The sequence below is a fragment of the Sorex fumeus genome, unplaced genomic scaffold (genome assembly GCF_029834395.1).
Source record: "Sorex fumeus unplaced genomic scaffold, SorFum_2.1 ptg000131l, whole genome shotgun sequence".
NCBI lineage: Eukaryota > Metazoa > Chordata > Mammalia > Eulipotyphla > Soricidae > Sorex > Sorex fumeus.
In genome coordinates this window covers 37,259,853-37,278,745 of record NW_026606188.1, presented here as the reverse complement: position 1 = coordinate 37,278,745, position 18,893 = coordinate 37,259,853, and positions in this window count along the sequence as shown.

Genomic DNA, 18,893 nt, shown 5'->3' with positions numbered 1-18,893 from the left:
AAGATGACTGCCCTCCAACATCCTGATGAATCTATCACATCTTCCAGAACGGCAATGGAGAAGATTATCCACGACTTCTACTGGGATCTCTTTGATAGCCACATCCACCTGCCCACATACCAAATTCTGCAGGATGGATATGTTGTTCCCAATGTTCTCCCTTCTGAAATCCGACAAGCCATTTCATCGGTAAAGAAGCATACAGCACCTGGTCAAGACAAAGTCAGACCTGAACACCTGAAGAATCTGCCCTCAGTACTCATCAACACACCAGCTTAGTCTTCACATGCTACCTGTTTTAATGCAAGGCTCCATCCCAATGGAAAACCAGCAGAACCGTTTTACTGTACAAGAAGAGAGACATCTGTGCCATTGACAACTCTCTCCCATTCTACCTGTTGTCCGTCGTCTACACGCTGTTCAATTGGGTCATCCTGAATAGGATTGGCAGAACACTAGATGAAGGGCAACCATGCAAGAAAGCCAGGTTCCGAAAAGGATTCAGCACGATTAACCATATTCACATGGAAACTAAGCTCATTGAGGTTTCTCAAGAGTTCAAGATGCTATTCCATCTAATGTTCATTGATTTAAAGAAGGCCTTTGAGTCTGCTGAGATGGAAGTGGTCATTGAAGCCTTAGCCAAACAGGGCGTTCAAACTCAATACATCAGGATCCTCTGTGAGCTGTATTATGTATTCACTACCAGGATCTTACCATTCTACAAGCAAATGATATCGACATCAAGAGAAGGGTTTGACAGGGTGATACCATTTCACTGAAACTCTTCAGTATCACTCTCGAGAATGTGATGAAATGAATTAAATGGGATAGAATGGGAATGAAGATAGATGGTAGGCAACTTCACCACCTCTGCTTTGCTCATAATATTGTTCTAATATCACCAAACATTAGCCAAGCAGTGCAAATGCTAGTCGACTTCAACCATGAGTGTGGAAAGGTCGGACTGCAGCTGTGTCTCACGAAGACAATGTTCATGGGAAATGGACTTTTTCCTGATATTCCATTCACTCTTAATGGAAAGATCAACTCTGAATGCAGCAGTTATGTGTATCTAGGTTGAGAACTCAACTTGATGAATGAGCTGGCACCTCTCTTCCACATCACAGAAGCAAGAGAGCGGCTTGGAATGCCTTAAAGAGTGTCGAAGAAATAGCTAAGAGGATGAAGAACCTCTAGCTCCAGGCACATCTCTTCAACTCTACTCTTCTTCCTGCATTAACATATGCCTCAGAGACCTGGGTCCTAGGAAAACAGGATAAGAACACAATTTGGGTCTCCAAAGAGGAATCAAAAGAGCTATGCTTGGTGTATTATGCTTCACTCAAGTGAGAGAAGGAATCCGGTGTTCCAACCTCCATCAACCATCGAGAATCAGGGATGCTGCCTTGTTAGCCAAGACACCGGAAATCAGATGGGCTGGACACGTAATGTAATTTGGAGACGACCACTGGACTAGAGCAATTACCGACTGGATTCCTCAGGATATCAAAAGATTGTGTGGCCGCCCACCTACGAGATTGTCAGACTTCTTCATCAAGACCCTGAACAAACTTTTTTAGGCTCTTTGTGTTCCTGGAGCCAGCAGACGCCATTGGGCTACACTAGCATGCGGCAGGGAGAAATGGAGACTTTACTGTCACCCTCTCGAGCAAATCGATGAGTCAATTGGGATGTCAAGTGATCTAGTGATCAAGTTAAAACTGGAAAGTCTGAGAATCCAAAGTTATGGAATGTATCTTATAGGCAGTAAAGCTCTATCATTGCTTGTTTCTCTTCCTTTTTAGTTTTGCATCTGTGGGATTCTAGTTTCACTACTTATTTTAGGGCAATATTTATCATGATTGTTATTTGACTTTAAGAATCATAACCAGCAGATTGACTTAGTAAAAAATAGAGATGTCAAAGTCTTTAGTGCAGAATCCTTGCAAAAGAAACCTGGGGAGCTGTGAACTTCCTATATGTTCACAACGCCTGAATTTTAAGAACTACACTTTGAAGTTAACTTCTTTGGTTATATTTCAGAAATAGGGATGTGCAAGTAAGATTTGAAAAAGATTTCCTGCTGATGCAGAAATGCTTTTTATCATCTGGCTTCTATCATTCATGATATTTATAGCTTTTATGATATTGCTTGCTTTATTCCTTATGTTTTGGTGTTGGCAAAAGTTTAAGACATAATATATGTCCTCAGAATGCTTATAGGATGTGAGTTGAATTATGACTCTCAAACAACTTAAACAAGTGAATTAAAGTTATAAGCTTCAGTTTTGGTATTCATTTTAAGGACAGTAGAAAATAGAATTGGCAGGTAGTCTTTGTAGCATGTAGATCTTGTAATGTGAACTGGCTATGAAATATGGTAGCTACTGGCTGGGCAGAATAAGAAGGGGTAGTGTTTAAAGAACACTAAGGCAGGGGAAAGAACAGAGTAAATTGTGCTTGAAAATTAAAACATTATGGAAACTTAAAGAGTTAAAACTCAAATCTTTCATGTGAAGCAATGTGTGTCACAGCACTGAGGTCCCAGAGATGTGGCTCAGCAATAAAATGTTTGAGTGTGTGGGGTCCTGGGTTAGATTCCTGGAGCCATTCAATGTTATCAAAGTGAATCCTGGCATTTCAGCAACAATAACAGGAAGACACAATATACTCTATGATGATTATACATCACTGTATCACTGTCACTGTTATCCAGTTCATCAATTTCCTCCAGCAGTCACCAGTAACATCTCCATTCCTCCTAGCCCTGAGATTTTAGCAAGTGCCACATTGTAGGCTCTTTCACGATCAGGGGAATGAGACCCATCATTATTACTGGGTTTTGGCATGTGGGCTGGAGCGATAGCGCAGCGGTAAGGTGTTTGTTTGCCTTGTGTGAAGCCAGGCCGGCTGAGCCGGGTTCGATTCCTCCGCCCCTCTGGGAGAGCCCGGCAAGCTACCAAGAGTATTTCGCCTGCACGGCAAAGCCTGGCAAGCTCCCCGTGATGTATTCAATATGCCAAACACAGTAACAACAAGTCTCAAAATGGAGACGTTACTGGGCCCGCTCGAGCAAATTGATGAACAACGGGAGGACAGTGTTTGTTATTTGTTTGTTTTGGCATATGAAATACTCCACAGGGAACTTGCCTGTGGTTGCAAATGCGGCCGTGCACTTCTGGGAGCTTTGTTTTATAGTCTCTGGGGCCGTTGATGGGATTACATGGCATCAGGGATAGTTGGTAGGTGTAACTGTTTAGGTAGTGGAAGATGGGGAATCTAGGTGGAGGAGGACAAGTCCTGATCCGAGCAACCTTGGAGATCTCAGCCTTGGGTCCCGCAGCCTCGGGTCCCTCTTCATGCATGAGGCTTGTCCAAGCATGTGGAGAGTGGTAATAAGCATGGCTGTGGCTGGGTTCTGGAGGTCTTCAGCTGCCGGATTCTTCATAATCATATGTTATATGATTATGATATATACATAATCATAGAAAATGCAAAAAGAACTCACCTAATTGACATTGTTATAGAAACTTATAGGAAAGTTTTTTTTTTGGTACTGGAAAAGGGAGAACCAGAATTGAAGCAAATTATCTAAATTTATAATTCCCAACTATAAATTGACTTATACATAGTGTGCTCTACTTTATACATAGTGTGCTTCCCTGAATTATGTGAAAAAAAATTGGAAAATAGGTATTAATAATTGTATAAAAGTAAATAACTGAAATTAGTGCAAACTGGAGGAAGTCACAATTACCAGTAGCTGTCAGTGTTGTGATCTCTTATGAGAGGAGTGTAGGCTGGTGTTTTTGAACGATATGTATATTCATGCACCTACAGAGGTCCCTTATCCTTTACACTCTACATAAACTTTCTGCCACCTTTGTATTCATTCTTGTGTTTTCTTAAATGATAGAGAATGTTTTTTGCTGGTTTAACTCGAACTCTTTTCAACTCGTAGAATTTCAGAGTCCATCACCCTTCATTAAGTCAAATTTAGTGCTTTTCTTACCAAGCAAGTAGGATTTCTTCTATGAATATATCGTTTTCAAAACCACTATGGGTCTATTTGTCTATCTGTCAAGGTGGTCCATGCATGAGACAAAAGGATTCTCAATAGATCCTTCCTGGATAGTATTACTGAACCTGACTTCTTCTGTGATAGTCAATCGGATTAATGAATCACATACCCACTGTCTTTTTTTTAAAAGTTGCTTATATCTTTAGACTTCTGTTCAGGGCATAATTTCTCAACAATAATTTTTCTTAATTCTAGTATCCTTTGTAATAATAATAAGCTGAATAATGACTAGCCTAATAACATCCTAAATCATCAAATGCTAGCTCCTTTTTTGCATGATATTCCCTTCCTCAATTTAGTTCTTTTTTATTGTAATTTACTAAAATAAGTAAGACTATGAATTCCAAACTTAGAACTATCCCTCAGCTAAACATTTGAATTCATTGTTTACAAGTTCTCCTTTCTATACGGTTACAGAGCGCAATTCACTTAAGATTTCTGCCACTTCATACTATTTTGTTTCCTACTGTGTGTAATAACATGTTCCTCAATTCCTATGGAGAGCTCTCCTTTAACATACACGCTTTTAGTAAAAATCTTCACAAGTTAATTTAGGCTTTTTCTATCATGTGGCTGGAAATTATTCCAATGTTTACTATTACTGAATTTCATAGTTACTGATGTTTGAATGTATTTACTTATTACAGCATCCTACTTCCTGGTTAAAAATTATATTGATTAGGTCCTTACTATATGTACATATGCACACATATACATACCTGTGCATGTTTATATATATATATATATGTATGTATTTTTTGAGTAAGTAGTAGAATTATTGTGTCAATTCAACCAGGCTGTAAACTTAATGCCGGAGCTGAAGTTTCAGCCTGGAAATGGAATTTCTTCTTCTTTTTTTTAGGAAAACTTCAGTTTTGATCTAAAGGCCTTTCAACTGATTATATGAGGTTCACCTAGATTAGCAAGGAAAATCTCTTTTAATTAAAATCAACTGATAGTAAGTGCTAATCACATCTATAAAATACCTCCACAGAAAAGTTAGATGCCTGTTTAATTGAATAACTGAGTACTAGAGTCTAGTCAAATTGACACAAAATTAACAAATTCAGTCATTGAATTTTTCCAGCTCCCTGAAACTCAACAGATTCAAAGTGATGTGCCACATTACAGCATAACTATCTAGTCACTTTTGATGGATAGCTGTTTTTGGTGCTCCAAATCTACTTTGTTCCCTGTAAAATATTCATGAAAGTCCCCCCACCCATACCCCCTTTCTTCTGGAACACCTCTCCTGATTACTTAGTCAATATTTGAATCATCAGCTATTTTGTAGCACTGTCATCCCCTTGTTTATAGGTTTGTTCAAGTGGGCACCATGGTAACGTCTCCATCGTGAGACTTGTTGTTACTGTTTTTGGCATATTGAATACGCCACGGTAGCTTGCCAGGCTCTGCCGTGCGGGCGGGAAACTCTCGGTAGCTTGCCAGACTCTTCCAGAGGGATGGAGGAATCGAACCTGGGTTGGCTGCATGCAAAGCAAACGCCCTACCCACTGTGTTATGGCTCCAGCCCCAGCTATATTGTATGTTCCATAAAGTTTCATGAGTCTATCTTGTTCCCTATACCATTAACATTCAATAAAGTCTGTTGAATAAAGGAATAAAAATATTTATTGATAGGTCAGACTGATACAATTGGTAGATTCTCTCCATCTATTGTTCAAGGATTTAGACTCTTGCTATTTTAATGGGAAACAAAAGAAGAAATAATTTTCTTGTTCAATAATACTGGACCTCAGTAAGTGAAAAGTAAAAATGAATTTTAAATAAGCTGGTGAAACTGTTGATATGTGATCATCTTATTTATGGTTATAAACCCGCCCAAAACAAAATACTGGTTTAGTAGACAGGAAGTTCCAATATAATCAGGCTTAGGATTTGACAAGAAACATGAATATTTGTTTAAAAAGTTGTAGGGAGAATAGATAATATAACTTAGAGGATATAACTTGCACATGCACATAATTCTGCATGTGTAAGCCCTGGATTCGATACCTAGAATATAAAGATCTTCTGACCTCTGCTGTAAGTGATACCTTAACACCATATCAATGACCCCAAAACAAGTAGAATTATAATGATTGGGAGAATAGGTGTTTGAATAACAAAACTTGACCACTTGATATCCCTTTACTCATCGATTTTCTTGAGCAGGTGCCACTAACGTTTCCATTCGTCCTTGTCATGTGCTAGTGTAGCCCAATGGCGTCTGCTCGCACTGGGAATATGAAGAGCCTCAAACCATCTGTTCAGGGTTTTGATGAAGAAATCTGACCATCTCATACATGGGTGGCCACGCGTTCTTTTGGGGTCACGTGGAATCCAGTGGGTATCAGCTTTATTCCAGGGGTCGTCTTCAAATTGCATTACGTGTCCAGCCTATCTGATTTTCAACGCCTTGGCAAATGAGACAGTGTTCCTGATTCTCGATTGTTGATGGAGGTCGGAAATCTGGATTCCTTCTCTCACTTGAGTGAAGCATGATACTCCAAGCATAGCTCTTTCGATTCCTCTTTTGGTGACGAAAATAGAAAGATAGTGAGACACATCTATTCAAGCATAAGAAGCTGATTTGGGATGTTAGGCATTCAAATGAATCAACGATCATGGCCAAGTTCATGTTGACGAGGACACTGACACCACCAATGTCTCTATAGCCGCATGTTTCGAGAAACAGTTCTTCCCCCGTGTCAAAAGTGGTGTCATGTGGTTGATGCCTTCTTGTGTTGCTCAGATCAATGATATCGTACTTGATCATCTGTGCTTGTACCATCAGGTCCTCGATGGATGCTTCCGATGCGTGCATACGTGTATTGGAAGTATAGACAGTCATTTTAGTCCTTCGTTCTGGCAACCTAGTTAGTCCCTGAGATTTCATCAGCCTCTCCTTGCTCATCCTTCTTAATGCTGCCATATTGGGGGCTCTTTCAGGGTCAGAGGAATGAGGTCCATGGTTTTTATTGCTTTTGGCATATCAAATGGACCATAGGTAGCTTTCCAGACTCTGCCATGTGGGCGGAATATTCTCAGTAACTTGCCGTTCTCTCCAAGAGGGATGGAGCTTTTAGGTAGGCCTCTAATTGCCCTTATATGTTTTCCCATGATTCACACCATATTTGAACCCCATAAAATATGATGTGGTAATCTTGGAAGATGAGTATTAAGTGTCTTATGATATGTTGCATGGCTGCATAATATAGATATAGAAATATATACCCTGATTAGAATACTTGTAATCAAGATATCTCAATCAAATTATTTTGTTTAGTTCCAGATAGCTACAATGTAAGACGTTTTTACAGTAGCAGTCCACTGGTAATGAATTAAGGATGTGTATATTTGAGGCCAAAATTATTTTAACTTGAAGTAAAGGAGGCAAAAGGAAAGTACCTCTGTTTTTTCATGAACAAGACTATTCAAGACAATTATTCTCAGCATATGTAAAGGAAATTATCCAGTAAGTAGCTAGAGTCTCTGCTATTGATAATAGGAAGTAATAGCCTCTAACTAAATGTTATTTACTGAGCATTTTATTTGGACAAGTTAAAATATGCACTCTAGTAAATAAATTGTAGAACTTTGTAGTTATTTCTATTCCACTTAGTTGAAAATAAAACAAAATAGGTGGGAGAGTTATGCCTATTCTGCGCAAATCCAACTTACACTTTCACTTTTAAAACAAGTGTTAAAATACTTTTTTCTATAGATAATACTGACTTTATTTTAGTAAATTAGAACAAACCAATAAAATAATTTATTTGAAATTGGTTTGTGAAGAAAATAAAATGTATAGTCATTTAAAAGCTTTGATGAACATGCTTTAGCAACAAAAAATTTTTATTAAAAAATATCAATCAAGCTCATTGTTATTTGGTTTCATATAGACAAACAGTTGATGACTTGAAAACCTTTCAAATTTCAACTAGTTGTCCTGACATCATGTTGACTGATAAAGAAAAGTGATTCTTTTTCCTCTTCAGTTTTCAGATTTGACAAAACATTAAATAAAGAGTCCTGAATACAGGGAACAGTTTTAAAGTCTTTGTTGAGCGCTAATTCAGAGGCTAAACTTTGATTATATCCAGAATAAGTTGGTCTTAGCACAGCGGGTAGGGCGTTTGCCTTACAACCGGCCAACACGGCCAACCCAAGTTCGATTCCTCCGCCCCTCTTGGAGAGCCCGGCAAGCTACCGAGAGTATTCGATATGCCGGACACAGTAACAACAAAGTCTCCAATGGAGACGTTACTGGGCCCGCTCGAGCAAATCGACGATCAACGGGAGGGCCTTTACCTTTTTACCTATTGTTTGTCTTCAGGAAATGTCCTAATTTGGACTCTGATTTTGACCTTCTGGATAGCTGTAGCAGAGAAATTTACATGGAGATGGGCCAAATGATAAACAGTGCTGGAATTTTCAATTATCAAGAACTTAAAGATGACACTGTGTATAATTTAAAATGTTTAAAACATTATGTATATTAGCCTTTCTCATGACCACATTTCTATTTCTGGAAAAGTTTGGACTATTATTCCAAGTTTTCTAAAGCTCTGTAAATATCCCATCTTCTTACTTCTTGACCTACACTGAGCTGCTACTATAGCATGAATAGAAATCATATTGACATTAACCTACCTTCTCTTTGAGCTGAATTTTATATGAAATATCCATAATGCTTTAAAACCCCACAGATGCACTTGGGTTCTATCAATTTACTAAAATGGCAGACAATTTTTCATTTCTCAATATATCAGAAATATCACAGCTTCATTCTTCATGAGTCATAGTTGGAGTGAGCTTCATCCACCATTATATCCAGACAAGTCCTTAAGATATTACATTAAACAAAGAGACTAAAAGAAACTCTCTTATAGTTCTACATAATGAATGGGAAGGCTGATTACTCCCCATTTCAAAGCCCATTTATCTGGGACAGTTATTCTGAGTGGATGGATCACTTCACTGCCAGAAATGCTTATTTTCCCTTTACCCAACATTTCCTGAGGCAATCAGGGCATGAGTCATTCTCTATCTTTGTTGGCAGAGAGAAACATGAACCTAATTTAAAACTTGGAGTAGAGGCAAATATACCTACATCTCTCTCTCTCTCCTCTCTCTCTCTCTCTCTCTCTCACACACACACACACACACACACACACACACACACACACCTTACTATAGTTTTAAAATAACAGTCTGGCCTCACCAGATGTTTATGTAAAGAATAACAGGATCATTTAAATTATAGATAGCAGGGGAGATATAATTTTTAGCTACTAGTCATATTGAGTGTGAGGAGTAATAGTTCATTGAAGTTCAAATGTAAAGTTTAGAAATGGCTACCAGGTTATCCCATTAAAGAGATCATAATATACCCATTCTGCCATTTCTTCTTTTATCAAATTCCATTTAAGTCACCAGTGCAGCAAAGTCTGTTTTCACAAAATTATCTTCTCATAAAGTTATGCAGCATGCCTCCTTCTACTTACAACATGCATTTTAAAACGATTGCATGCTATCTCAAAAAAAACAATGTTAATGAACCTCACCAAAGAACAGAATGGCAGGAAAACCCAGGTATGTAGGAACCTGTTATTGAGATCTACAATCCTGGATCGGGACTGGGCCTCCTCCTCCTGGGTCCCCATTTTCCAGTAGCTTGGCAATCACACCACAAACTACCCTTGGTGCCATGTAATCTCATCAACAGCTAAGACCCAGAGACTATAAACTAAAGCTCCTGGAAGACAACGACATAGAATATCCTGGACTTTATATTCTATCCATAATAATACAAAACAAATAATATAATATAATAATATATAGTTATTGTATATGTTATATGTATAATAACACTTAGAAGAAATATGGGCTGGAGTGATAGCACAGCGGTAGGGCGTTTGCCTTGCACGCAGCCAACATGGCCAATATGAGTTCAATTCTTCCACCCCTCTCAAAGAGCCCGGCGAAGCTACCGAGAGTATCTCGCCAGCATGGCAAAGCCTGGCAAGCCTGATGTATTCAATATGCCAAACACAGTAACAATTGTCACAACGGAGATGTTACTGGGCCTGCTCGAGCAAATCAATGAACAACAGAAGGACAGTGACAGTGACAGAAGAAATATACATTCTTTCATAATAGTGGGCAAAATATGTATTATGTATTATGTTCCTATAGTTACCTTTTTAAAAAAATCATAATAATTTTATATCAAACATCTGTCTTCCTCACAAGACTATTCTCTGTAAAGAGAAAGAAAATAATCAATTATCCTAGGCATACACCCCAAGAAGGAATTTAAGATGATCCTCTCTTCATTGTAAATTCTAATATCAGTTTTATAATTTGTAGGTTGTCCAGAGTTGTCCAGAGTTTTATCATTGGTCTCTATTTTATCAATGCCCTATGACCTATATATAATAACATGTTATATATCATGCAGATAATCAATCATACAGCACTAGAAAGCTCAAATTGATCATAGATAAAGGATATATTGTGTATTCTTACTGATGTGCATCAGTATATTGTTTTAAAGTGCAATTTATTTACCCTTCACTAAAGTGTAATTTGGAATTATGGATTAACTGAATCTGGTTAAGTTTCAAATATTGGCATTTTCTAGCTGCCTGACCTTGAGAAAATTGCTTAATCTTCCAACAACATCTCTGTTTACATTGCAATGCATTATTTCATTTTGTATTGCTATGCGATTTATGTGAAATACAGTGCATTAAATGTTTTATATCTAAAGTACAGATATTGCTTTATAACTGATTTCAAAATGTCTCAGGTAGTTGCATAGTTTATGTAGAATTCTGTTGTTTATAAAATCTCCTTTACTTTGTCCATAGTAAATTTAGATTCCATGCCTGTTGTAGCAGAATGAACTTGGAAAACATTTATAACCCCAAACTTAGACAAAAATGGTATAGAAAAAAGAATAGCATCAGAGGAAGTATGACTACAAACTCTGAAAACTCTGATGTTTAGCATTAAACAGAATATGGAAAAATTTTACAACCTATAGATTCACAGGTGAGAGAAAAAAGGAGGGAGAATGTCCGAAAACTATTACTTTGAAGTCCTGAATGGATTAGAGGGAAAGACAAAAACAGAGAGAGTATTCTACAAAACTGGAAGAAAAATTTATTTGAATTTGCTTGGGAAGTGGGATGCACATCTTGAACTAGTCTTCTCCCTAAGGTCTGCCTGTTTTTAGAGTTGCTTGACCAAATGAATGGACAAGTCAGATGTTTGGTTTGATGTGTCTGTGATAGAGACAAATATCCATAGAAACACATGGGACCTAAAATGAAAGTAAGGGGCTACAAAATTAATCCAATATATCACCACTCGTCCATATGTCAGGTTTAAAGATTCGGTCTCTTAGAAACTTAAAGAAGAGGGAAGCTGGTGAATTAGCCCAATGCATCATCACATAGCCCCTTGGTTTTTAATCTGTAAATCTGGCCTCTAAAGGTACAGAGAACAATATCCTAGTCATGTTAGAGGATTTATGAATTATATAAGTTACCCTTTATCTAATTCATTGTACTTTTTCATAAAAGGTAAATTCTCCAGGAAACTCAATAGAAGCATTAAACTGGAATCATGTTTATTTTTAAACTAGAAATAGAAAATACCCACCTTATATTATAAAAGTAACTTTCTGACCAATTATTTCCCCTATTCAATTTAGTTATAATATTGTATTCTTGTCTGATAATGAAAGTTTCACTTTTGGGGGACTTTGGTGGGGGAGTGGCCAGGGGGTGACTCAACCTTTCAAACGAGAGTACTATGGAACAGAAGTCCATAATTTAAGTTTAGGTGTATGCAATTCTGTTTAGTTATTATGAGGCTACTATGCATGCTTTTCATTTTCATTTAGAACATAGCTTCTCATTAAATAATTTCTGTTTTTACTGAACAAGCCAGCAGACTATAATCACTAATTTTATAAAAGGGCAAATCTTTTGATTCACATTTATCTGAATTTCACCATTCAAAATAAGAAGAAAAACACATCCAACTTTTTTCAGGCTGTAGACACTGATGGAATAGGATATGTTACATAGTCATGAGACAGTTGGTCTGAATAATAAGTGATAACCATAAAGCCTACAACATTTTGGCTTGAATAATGGCTCATTAGGCACTTATGAAAGAGAGGATGCTGATGATTAGAATTGGGCAGGACTCCTAAAAATATGTTTATGATACAGAATTCCTCTGAGAATAAAAACCCAAAGCTTCCTTTCTTATAGATAAAATCATAAGGACCATCCTTTGCTTTAATTTGGACTTAATTTAATTTTACAAAACTAAGTTGTGCCTCATGTTGCAAAAAGCAATTGCTTCCACTAAGTACAAAACCACTCTTGGCTTGGCAGTTTTGCAGACTTACATTTGGTTTATTAACTTTTATTCTTTGTGCTAGAATGATAGCATATATTCGTAGACAAGTGATTACTGCAACAGATGCGCATGTATATGTGTGTTCACATGCCAGTACCTCCAAGTTGCCTAGTTATTAGGCCAGAATGATTCACTTTACAATGTCAGGGAGCAGTAAAAGCTGTCAAAAAGAACAGCAATAGGTTATGCAGTTATATAACTCATTTACATTTTCATGAGTCTTGAGTTGAACTGCATAAAAAAAAGGGATACCAGCCTTAATCTTATTTATTTCTCAAAATTTGGCAGTATTTTGAGGTGAATTACTATCCTTTGTCAAAATTCGTTTGATTGCCTCTGAGTTATCTTCCAAAGAGTAGTTCGTTGTTTAATAGCCAGAGGGACTGAATGGAAACCACACTAGTTTTAGTGGTAAGCCACATTTGCTGAGAAAGAAGAGAAATAAAGAAGAATTTGTATTGATCCTTTATCTAGACCTTGGGGTGCAAGAGAATGATACAAAGCTATTTGATTTTCCCTTGTAAATGAGGGAAAGTGGTAATTGAACACTACAATTTGGGATTAGATGGAATTATCTATAGTCTTAATAACTGCTGTTTGAAGAGCTGGTCAATTTATTTTTGAAGAGCTGGTCAATTCCTATTTCAAACATATAAGAATTTTGCCCTGTGTCCTAGAATATTATGGGCTTAGCATTTTAGAAAAAAAGGCAATTCATCTGTGCTAATTGACACATTTATTGAAAAATAGGGATTCCATGATATCTTTAATGTGTATTTTAATACATACTTAAATTGGATAAACTATATTAATACCTGAGGCTTGGTCGCAACAATGTCATACAAGCTCAATGCATGCTATACAACACTCATTAAGTAAAGCATTTGTTTCTTTGTGGTAAAAGTCACGTTAATTTGCTAAAAATACTGATATATTTTGATAATTTTTTTCTTTGGAAAGTCTATCTATGTGTGTGCATGTGGTTTTTGAAATTTTTTGTCACTAGTATTTCCTAATTCAGTAACTAATAATTGCCAATATGGATATAATATGTGAGTTACAGAAGGCCATGGAACTTTGTCTGTACACTTTTGGCCAAGAATCATAGCAGCACTGCACTGTCCTCCCGTTGTTCATCAATTTGCTTGAGCAGGCACCAGTAATGTGTCCATTGTGAGACTTGTTGTTACTGTTTGTGGCATATCGAATACTCCACAGGGAGCCTGCCAGGCTCTGCCATGCGGGCAAGATACTCTCAGTAGCTTGTTCTGCTCTCTAAGAGGGACAGAGGAATCGAAACCAGGTTAGCCGCATGCAAGGCAAACGCCTTGCCCACTATGCTATTGCTCCAGTCCATATTGCATGTGGCCGACCTGGGTTGATTCTTCCATCCCTCTTGGACAGCCCAGTAAGCTACCGAGAGTATCCCACCTGCATGGCAGAGACTGGCAAGATTCCCGTCGCATATTTGATATGCCAAAAACAGTAAGAACAAGTCTCACTTTGTGTTCCTGAAGTGAGCAGATGTCATTGGGCTACACTAGCACACGAGAGGGACAAATGGAGATGTTACTGGTGCCCACTTGAGAAAATCAATGAACAACGGGATGACAGTGCTACAGTGCTACATGATATAATATGCTATATTTCATTTGATTTCTCTTGAAACAGTTATTTTCTCTTGGGGTGTGTGTATGTGTGTGTGAGTGTGCATGCGCACTCATGCTTGCGTATGTGTGTGTTTGTGTGTGTATGTGTGTGTTTCTGGGTCACATGTGGCAGTGCTCTCAGGGTTCACTCCTGCCTTTGTACTCAGGGCTCACTCCTGGTAGAATTTAGGGATGCACAGGGACTAAATTCAGGTCGGCTATGTGCAAGGGAAAAGCCTTTTTTTCCTGTACTATGTATCTCTGGCCCCAAACCATTTGTATTTTGTACTAGTAAAACAACTCTGTTTGAGTCTTGCATCAAAAATATATGATTCATATACATTCACGTATGTAATTAACAGAAAGAAACTTGCATTATTATTTGTGGGGTTTTATTTTTACTGAAAAGAACCTACAATTCTTTTGAAAAATTATTTTATTGCCTTCTGTAAAATTGGCTAAAGTCCCTAGCTTCTATAATATTCTTACCGCATCACTGGTAAATATAGCAGAAGGAAATCTAAAGAGTTAAACCAATCCCAGAATTACTACCAAAAACCTTCTATGTGTCAATAGTAGTTAGATAAGTCAGTGTTACAACAGAAATGAAGGAACACAAATAAAGGCTGATCTTTAAGTGCTGAGTTGAATGATTCAGATTTATACATCTGTACATGCTGAAGAAGCTCAGAGAGTAGAAAATATTCAAGACCAGAATCATTTACTTAAAATTAGTAGCCTTAGCATTTATTTACAATTCTTCCAAAGTCCAAATACTGCAGTCAAATTTGTGATACGATGAAAAAGCTGACACAAGTACTCAATGTTCACACGGAAATTGTAGGCTTGCTATGATCTAGCTGTGATATTGAAAATGTCACTTTTACTTGTTATGTATTATCGCCTCTGAATTCTTTTGAATGTAAAATCTAAAGATCACCTGACACAGCATCAGGCAATTACTACTTGTTTTATTGTTCAAGTCAATGGCTGGTAAAGTACACATCACTATAGCTCCTGAAAGCTCTATTCTTTTCTTTTTTACACCAGTAACCTCCTTGGTGATATTCACAGTTTGGCAGGGGTAAAGAAATGAAGTTAGTGGGAGTAATCACACAGTTACCTGCTGAGAAGAAGAGTGAGCTTTATTTACAGCACAGTTCTCTGATTTGGCTTTAAGAGAACTGCATCAACTAGAAATTATTCCTAATAGACTTGGTAGAAACACAGACTGGTGTCAGGCCTGATTATCTCAAACAGTACCACTTGGAAAGTAATGTTGCCAAGCTATCACTTACAGAAATGTCTAACAGGTGTCCATAGGACAGTGATCCTCACACATTCCCAAATGGTTCTCAAATGCTCAGATTTGGAGCTGATGAAATCCCCTGGCTTCATGACAAACTGTTTTATACTACTAATTAAGATCTTTCTAACTCTTCTGATTTAAGGTAAGTTTCAGAGCATAAAGGGAAGCATGTTTTAAATAGATCCTCTCACTGAAATATCTTAAAATATAATACAATCGGAGAAACCTTCAGGCTATAGGTACATAGTAGATAGATAGAGATAATATAGATTGAGCCAGGAAAAGATTGATATTAGCCTGCTAGAAAACACAAATTGAAAAAAAAATCATTGATACACACAATTAATATACAGTGGAGTTAATATTGTTTGTATAAATGTGTTATGTAAATTAGGCTATACTTTTAAAAAATAATAAGGCTATAATTACCTTCTTTGTGAACTGAAACTGGCTATTCATCTATTGTGTGGTTAAGGTACCCACACAATATTATTAAAATATTTTATAACAATTTACAAAGATAGAGGGCTGGAGCGATAGCACAGCGGTAGGGCGTTCGCCTTACAAGCGTCCAACATGGCTGACCCGAGTTCGATTCCTCCGCCCCTCTCGGAGAGCCCGGCAAGCTACCGAGAGTATTCGATATGCCAGACACAGTAACAACAAAATCTCCAATGGAGACGTTACTGGGCCCGCTCGAGCAAATCGACGATCAACGGGAGGGCCTTTATCTTTATCTTTATCTTTACAAAGATAGTGTTAATATTTATGGTCTTATGTAGGTTTATTCACCTAACCATCACCAAAGTGCTCAAGATTCTCAACCAATGTCCTTATGTTGTTTTAGTCTACTTCTTCCCTGCACTTCTTGGTAATATCACTTCGTTGTCTCAGGCAAAGACTCGTTTTCATTTATTCCTAATAGACTTAGTATAAAAAGAGACTGGTGTCAGGCCTGATTATCTCAAATGGAAACATTTGGAAGTTAATGTTGACTAGGTATCATTTACAGAAATGTTTAGCAGTGATTCTCACAGATGTTTGGAAGTTTCATTCCTGTCATTACTACAGATGAGTGAGATCACCTGGCAATTTTTCCTTCTTCCTCTGATTTAATTTGCTTAAAACAATCCTCTTCAGTTCCATCAAAGTTGCACAATTTCACTGTTTCTTATAGTTTTGTAATATTCCATTGCATAGATATGGCACAGCTTTGTTATCTATTCATCTGTCACTTGGAATTTGGGTTGTTTCTATAAGGAGCTATAGTACTAAGCACTGAAACCTAAGTCCTCTTAAAGAGCTAGGGATGTGTGCGTGTGCGTGTGTGTGTGTGTGTGTGTGTGTGTGTGTGTGTCACATGAATTTTAGATCTAGCAGATACATTATAAAAAAGAGTTTGTGTCTACTTATCTGTTTCCTCTATATATTAATTTTTTATGAAGGCAAGGAATGTCACTTATTAATATTTATAGTATCAGTATCTACTACAGTTTCAGACATATAGTGAACATGTCCAGGAAATGGTGGGTAGTGATGCTGAGCTAAAACATTTTCTACAACAGGTTTTCTCAAAATTAAACTAAAATTGGTTAGAGACTAGGCAATTTTAAGACATTTGGCTGTATAAAATAAAGTATGTTTGTTGCTACTGTCTCAGATCAACTTTTTATTAAAGTTGAATTGTAAAATAAAGTAGTAGTTTGACAGAGTTAATGTTAGAGCTCCCTAAGCCCCTAAAGTTGCTCTCACCCAGTTTTCTCACCTTGTTGTCAAATCGCTATCAGTATTTCCTTGGAACACAGTAGCTTAGCCCTTTAAAATCTAGGCACATTATAACAGAAACTGAGATGATTTCCCCTATTCAAGTCCTTTGGTAAGCAGTGACAGGCTCCTGAACATGCACAGAGAAAGGGAGAGTGAATGATCAACTACATCAACCGATAAAGTTTGGTGAAATCTAATCCTGTGACTGACCAATGACCAGAGGTTCCCTGATCAGGAAAAACTCTTATGTTCGCTTAAAGACCTGTCAGGGATGGTGAGAAGGCTTGGATTTTTAATCTTTCCCCTTGCCTTTGCTGTAACATATAAAGTTGCTCCCGTGTTCCAACAGCAGGTGTTCCTTGACTTGCTTCAGGGCATGAGGTGCCAGAGATTCAGTAACATTAATTCAGCAATATTTTTTATTATTTATTATTTACTAAGCAGTCTTTCTGGACTCATTCAGGTCAGGAGTGATCAAGGCTCCTTTTTCTGATTATTTGAACCACTTCTACCTTTATGTAGATATTTAGACTCTGTGGCATTGTTTTACCATGTAGGCATAATTTTCTAAATGTTGACAGGAGAAAAATACTGGAAATACATTTGTAGTCATTAAAGAAAAAAATGTTTTTAAATGTTACCAAGAGAAGGAAACTGATGCTGCCAAATATAAGAATGAATTTTGAATAGCGCTTATAAAATAGAGAAAATATTTACTATGTTTTGGTAGAATTTTACGTTTGCAAATCTAAATGCTACCGCAGTGTTGTCTCAAAATAAAATTTAAGTTATCTAACATAACCCAATAACTAAAATAAAACATTTTCTAAATTTCTAGCTTTTATTTTCACTTCCAGTAAAGAGTGGATATAAACTTCTCATGTATAAAATAGAATATTTGCTCGAGGTAAGGCCCTCCCGTTGATCGTCGATTTGCTCAAGCGGGCCCAGTAACGTCTCCATTGGAGACTTTGTTGTTACTGTGTCTGGCATATCGAATACTCTCGGTAGCTTGCTCGGGTCGGCCATGTTGGCCGCTTGTAAGGCAAACGCCCTACCGCTGTGCTATCGCTCCAGCCCAAAATAGAATATTTAAAAAGTAAAATATATACCTTGGGGAAAATGGTTGTATATCTTTCCTGTATAAGAATTCTGCTGTTTAATATAGTATTGAATTAAAAAAATAAAAAATATCTATATCCCCATGAATTAAGCTATACCTATTTAATATTTAGATTATAAATATTCTATAGATGAGAAACAGTTGACAGGAATATATTATTCAATCATACAAGTATCGAATGGCAGAAATAGGATTTTTAACCGTGGCATATTGTTTATCAGAATACATTTTTCTTGTTAAAAAGTTGAAATCATATACACATTTATTTAAAAACATCTAGAGTTTAGTTTGGTCACCAGTATCCCAGCCTGTTAGCTCTCCTTGTGATAACTTCTCTGTCTGGTACATGATTTTTCAGAACTTTCTATGTATTTGGTGTGTGTGTGTGTGTGTGTGCGTGTGTGTGTGTGTGTGCATATGTGTGTGTATGTGTGCATTTCTAGGGAATCTATAGTCTCATAGATTTTAAATACATAAGGGATGTAAAGCTGTTTTGAGATTTGAAACGATTTTTAA